Source organism: Myxocyprinus asiaticus, chromosome 29, assembly GCF_019703515.2.
Source record: "Myxocyprinus asiaticus isolate MX2 ecotype Aquarium Trade chromosome 29, UBuf_Myxa_2, whole genome shotgun sequence".
Lineage (NCBI taxonomy): Eukaryota > Metazoa > Chordata > Actinopteri > Cypriniformes > Catostomidae > Myxocyprinus > Myxocyprinus asiaticus.
In genome coordinates this window covers 18,098,752-18,105,701 of record NC_059372.1, presented here as the reverse complement: position 1 = coordinate 18,105,701, position 6,950 = coordinate 18,098,752, and positions in this window count along the sequence as shown.

Genomic DNA, 6,950 nt, shown 5'->3' with positions numbered 1-6,950 from the left:
AAGATGGCAGAAAAAGATGTTATGAATTATTCTTATTTAGAAGATGAATTTTGTGCATTCATTTACAATTTTGAAGCAGATAACAAAAGCAATTTTTGAAATGGAAATAACTTTACCTTACTAATGCAGTCGTTTCAGCATTTATGTGTGGATTACAAAGTGAATATGAAATTATGTGATGTGTTTGATGGACAAAACCCTTTTCAAAGACATATAGTGATACATGGTTATATGACACAGAGAGTTATAATTCAAATAATAATTAAAATGTGTTTCTTCAGGAGTTGGTCAGATATGCAATGTAAAGCTGAGTAAACATTCAAGCTCAGCTCCAAATGCTTCTATGATCAATTTACTGCTGTTGCCTAATTAATATGTAATTATGTAATCTATAAAAAGTAATTGTAATCTGATTATGAATATTTTAAAATATAATGTAATCTAATTACTACTAAGTACTTGATTTTTGTAATCTAATTACATATTGGGCTTTATTTTCGTGAGTGCACAAAGCGCAGAGCTAAGTGCTACGACCGTGCGCAACGTCTTATCTAATTTTCGTGAGAGCGCTAATTCTACTTGCAATTTTTGTGCCAATGCAAAGCGCAAGTGGCCGTGGGTGGGAGTTTTTGCACTATCTGTGGGTGTATGCACGCAAACTGTGGGTGTATTATATGTTAATGAAGTGGGTCAAAGCGCAATTTGCTATTATCCTGACAAACAGGTCATTGCGTTTAGATGTTTCAAAAGGACGTCTGTTTTCAGCGCAAAGTGTACACTCAGTTCCTGCATTTGCACTTTGGAGATTTCACCAGCAGGTGGAAATAAAGTCCATGTCCAAACTCTGAAAACAAAATGGAACATCAAATTATGTGTGTAAATCATTGCTGTAGCTGTTTTATGAAACAAATATTTATGAAATTTGTGTTAAACTATCTTTAGGTCATGGTTTATTTTTAAATTATTATTATTTTGTTTATATTTACAATTGTATTTATGATCTAATTTGTATCTGTATTTTTCCACCTGTTGTGGCAGAGGGATTTTTATGTCTCTGCAAAAGGGGCCGGTGGAGGAAATTGGAGAGAGTAAAATGTTTGGATTTGGTTTGATTTTTTTGACCATGCCCATAATCTGTTACTACCCAGCACTGGATATGGCACACCAAATCAGAACAATCTGAAGGTCAGTACTAAATTTGGTGGATGTAGCTTAAAAGCTGTGGGAAAAGTTGCATTTAAAAATGTTGGTCTTTGTTTAGGAATTTTGGGAAATCCCCAATAAGCCTAAAGTGTAGAACATTATGTTGGCTTTTTCGATCCAACATAACAAGCTTATCAGCTTTTAAAGGGGAGGAGATAACACTTTATATATCATTTGTTGTTTACGTGTTTGTGGTTCAAATGTATCGGTCACTTGGTAGAAGCTATCCAAATTTGGTAGATGCCAGCATGGACAGGTTGCTTGACATTACCTAATTCTTGAAAATCTTAATGATAATTTTGATTTTAAGTACATATAAAGTCTGGGTCCTGAAAAAAATAAATAAATAAATAAAAAAAAAATTTGAGAACCATTGCCTTAAGACTTAAACTTTCATACAATGACACTGCTTATTAAAGCACTAACTTTCTGAGCAACTATTTCAAACTTTCAGACAAGTTTCAGTCTATGAGCATGCAGATATTTGATGACCAAACAGAAAATAATTAGACTGTCAGACATGGTGGCACATTCTGAGGTTTTTGGTCAGTGCACTGATTACCCCCTCTATCTGATTTGTGACACTTCACCCCCGAGGTAGTGGACACATCAATGAATTTGCGAGAAAAATAAGAAATCCTGATCTCTTACAGAAAAATCGTGAGGCTGCAAAGACTTTATTTCTTATTGTTTGTTTGTCAGTTTATGACACAGTTAAACCATGAGTTACATTCTGTGAAATGGATTGACTTGATTGTAGTCATTATTTTCTTCAAGCTGGGCAAATGGAAAGGTGGGTGATATTACTGATTACCTTGTGTTTTTTGTTTCAGTGCCTTTAAAAAGACAGTACCAAAGCTCAATATGACTGACAGTCATTACTATTTTTTGCATTGTTCTTAAAATCTTTGTATCAGTTTTTATTTTTAGGACACCCGGTGACGTGCATAAATGAGAAAAGAAAAATTATAGTGTTAACACCAACACCTGATTAACTCCACATGATTCAGCCTGCTCTGGAAACAGCCAACCTAAAGTGTTGATAGATTTCAATACTGTGTTATACAAAGTCCTATAGGATATTTAGTTGCAACAAAACCATAAGGTTGCATTAGTGTGTGAAAAAAGGTCGCAACTTAACTTTTTGCCAAGCCTGCCAACCCATGGGTCAGTTGAGAAAATTCACACTTTGGATAGAAGTGCCTGCTAAATGACTAAATGTAATTTTACTTGCATTTGTCGTTCGGCGAGTGTTAATTTTGATACCTGCGTGTGGCGTTTCATCAGTTTCTCTTCTCTACTGCCTTAGCCTGAGGTCTCAGTCACAAGAGATTCTGTCCCCTTTGTCTCTTCATCAGTATTGATCTTGGATATGTATTTTATGTATTTTAGGGTGCCTGTTCTACATCAAAGTGACATGTTCAATGATGACTGATGTCTTATCAGGATGCACTTCATTGCCTATGGTACAACGAGCATTACTGGTCTGCTCAGAGGGAAGGTTTTCCTTTGACAAGGAATAGAGTGGTGGGCTTCAGTCTTGCTCTGTGTGTGTGCATCTAAATGTTTGTTCTTGATCATGTTTTATTCTGTGCAAAATTGCCTGATTGGTTTTAATTCTTTAAAATGACAGATTTTGATGTCATTTTCATCTGCACATGCAGCTTGGATGGATGTGCTTGTTTGTTTCCGCCACTGTTTGTGAGATGCTTTTTCAATATTTTCAATACAAAGCTAAACAAAAGCTGTCAATTATATCAAACAAGCCTAATGGAATGGAATATGGCCACCATGGCCTATCAGAGTGATGAATTGTTTTAATTAGAGTTCACGTAATGCTTCAAGCTGTCCTCGACATTCTAGTGCATATTCAGCAACAATATGCAAGTACTTGAACAGTGACTCATCTTTTCAAAATTAACTTCTATACTTCGAAATGGAACTATAAGAGCTATAAACAGTTTTTGAATTAGACATGGAATCACTGACTTCACTACACCAGTTGCTAATGAACTGACAAGCAATCGGTCTTTGACGCAGAGTCACTTACAAGCAAATGAATGTGTACTGATCGTCTAATTCTCTTTGATTATTGTCAATAACATCACTTTCATCTAAAAATATAACAAATCATGTTTTGGTGGCAAATGTGCAAAGAGTAGAGAATACTCATCGTTGTCAAGTTTTCTCCACATCTTAAGTTTGCATCACTAGATATGGAAGCGTAAGCGATAGTTCTCGCAGAGGACTCATGGTTCAGTTCCGGCATCACATCCTATCATGATCTAGCCTATGTCTCATAAGGCCAACAGCTGTCTTCCTATGCTCATATGACGCACAGCTTTCTCCCACCTCCACCCCAACTCCACCAGTTTAGGTCCCGTCCTGCTCTAGGGGTAAGCTCCTCTCCCCTGCTGTCTTTGCCTTCCGGCAGGATCTGATAGTTCGAGGAAGAATCCTGACGCTGAACAGTAGGACAGGGCTTATGACAAAGAAAACTAATTTATCACTAACTCATGTTAATCCACACTATTGAGTCCTCTGAGAGAAATTACTATATCTTTTTAAATGTTTGGAAGTTTTGTGGGAATGGGACTTGACGCAGGCCAGATTCGAACCTGGGTCCATGTAAGTACCTGCCCACTGTGCCACGGCTCTGACAGCATCAAGTGTAATGACAAAGTTCTTATAAGCTATATGTTAAATGAGTCAATGTGCTGCTTACATACTATATATAAACCTAACCCTAACCTTAACCCTAACATGGTTGTGTGTTTGGAGCGGGTGAAACTGAGCAAACAGAAATGCTCCTGTCCAGCAATGAAAATGGATGCATATTCAGTTCATTTACTAAACCAAACATGATTCTTGTGTCAAATCTAAGAGAGGTTTAATCAGGTGTATTGACATGGGCTTCCACTCCAATTTGCTAGTTTTTATCTCATGTCATGATTTGACAACTCTGTAATTAGGGTGGATGAGCAGTTAAGTCACTGTCAGGTAAGTTAATGTTGATGGAGAGGCAGTCAGACATTCCTGATAGGAAGGCTTTACTTCAACTAAAAGAATGTCAGGAAGAAGGTGTGACATTTTTAGGCTACTAATTGGTTTGCATTCTTAAAAATGAAATGTGTAATTTCTGTGTCAGTGGCAGCACCAAACAGAATTGTAAAATAATAATTTCCAAACAGCATGGGGTGTAACAATCATTTTAAAAGTGAGGGGGATTGAATGTTTAGTGAAAGATGAACATAAGTATATAAGATATATATTTTATTTTTATATTAATTAAGTCCATAATCAACTTTATGCTGCTTTAATAACCAATACTGAGTAAAATTAAAAGGGATCACAAGCTACCTGACCATTTTTTGTTTTACATATGCAGTATATAGAAAATGTATGTGTGTGTATATATATATATATATATATATATATATATATATATATATATATATATATATATATATATATATATATATTGTTAAACAACAATACTGCTCTTCAAAGGCTAAATACAGTAACAACAACACATTTTTCATGACTGGAAATGGAAAACAATGTGTGAAGATTTGATAATGAAAATTTGGCTGGAAAATAAATAAACTTTGAAGCCATTTTTCTCAGTTTCATTGTTGTTGTAGTTACTGTATTTTGCCTTTGTGCGGTAGAATTTGACAGCAAACAGTTAGAGAAAAAAACTCACTCTTTTACTGGACAACTTCAGTTTTCTTAAGTACAATTGAATAGAGAAGAATGACTTAAATTTAACAGGCTCCAAGTTCACCAGAGGTAACACTAATCACCCTAATGGTGACTTCACACAAATCTCAACTATCAACCAGCTACAACAAAACAACAATAGTCATAAGAATTAAAACCATCTAAATTTTTTTAATAAAAATTATTATTTTTCTAAATAAGTTCCTTTGTTTTGACCAAACATACATCATTTATTTAAGCGCTAGGGCTTATGGGTATTCCGCACAGCTGCAATTTTGTACTTGATTTTGTGTTAGTAGTACTCAAAGCCAGTTTAAAGAATGTATATATTTGAGTTATGATTCCAAAATGTGACATTTCAAGTACTGTTTTATTAGGACACTCAGATGTTTTTTTGTTTTTTTATTAATGACAACTTTAGGGTTTAGAGAGTAATGGTAAATGGTAACTTAAAACTAGTAAGCAAGCATAGTAAAAACTTAAGCTTAAGTTGAGAAAACTATTCTTTTTTACAGTTTGAGATAACTATTAGTATATGTATTATTTCTAATGATCATTCAGTGGAAACTTGGAAGCATTAAGAAAATAATTTTTTTTACACCTTTTTCGTTTTACGTGCCAACCTGACCTCATGAGAATTTGTTGCTGTGGGCGACTCACACAATTGTCAAAGTGGGCAAATGAACTAGTATGCTCTGGCACAGTTGTGTCACCCACTATAATCCAGTGTTGGATGAAAAGCGCAAATTAATTTGTGTGTAAGCACAAGTGCCGAATGTGCGCATAATTAAGCTTTTTCAGATACAAGCTATAATACCTTAATAATATCATAAGTGCGGGGGACAAACTTTGGTTTTATTGAAAGTGAGGGAGACACGTCCCCCGTGTATACTGTGCCCATGCCAAACAGGTTTCAGGCTTTCTTTCTTTGGTCAAACAAAACAAATTACACTATTGGTTGAGCCAGAAGTTGACATTTCAGAGCGATCAAACAAACAATGCAATGTTAAAAATGCCACACAGCCACAATGTGTTAATGGCTTACTTATAAAGTAGCTCTATCTGCACAACATATCATCATCGTTTCTTTTTCTTTTCATTGTCCACTTTAATAAAAATTAAAAAAATAAAACATTTCAATTTCATAGCAAATTTCCATCAAACTAAATGAAGTAATCTTTAGCCAAATCTAATTAAAATACTTTAGATATTTTACGTTTTATTAATTAAATTTTGTTAAAGATTACACAATTCAATTTGATGGAAATTTGTTATGAAATTGAAATGCATAAATCATAAAAATAGGTTTAAATATTTTTTGAGTGTACCTGAAATCAAACTTATTCTGCCGAATTAAAAAATTATTATAATGACTGGTGGGCTGCGACCTTTTCACAAAGTGGACATAAACAGGTACACAGTGGACAAGTATCCTACAATCCTTTTTTTTTTTTTTTTTTCGTTGTTTCACTGTTTGTGGCAGAAGTGAAAAAGGTCAGAATTTGGTTCTTTTTAAGAAGACTCAAGTGTGAACCCTCAAAGAGTGACCTCTAAGTCCAAAAGACCATTAGCAAAATCACTTTCTATTTTATTTTATTTTTTTATTTTTTATTTTTATCATATCGGAGTTCAAATTGCAATCGTAATATTTTTCTAAATAAACGCAATATGACTTTTTGTCCAAATCGTGCAGCCCTACTCTCAAGCAGGCATGATGACAGAGGTCACCGCATTACACCAGACAGCCACAATTATCATGGGAATTTGCAGCTGGAAATTACGTTGTCATTAATGAGGATAATTATTGTAATCTCCTCATACATCAGCCATTACCAGCGTAGTGTTTTGGAAATGAGGGCTCTATTATAAGCTTGCTTCTGGAACATTTGTTGCTCTCTCTTTTTCTCTCTCACCCACTCTCTCTTTCTCTCTTTTTCTCACTCTTACTGAAACCATCTTTTCCTATCATTAAATAACCATTTCATTCTGTGTCAAAAGGTTTAAATGAAAGGGACTGTGGCATT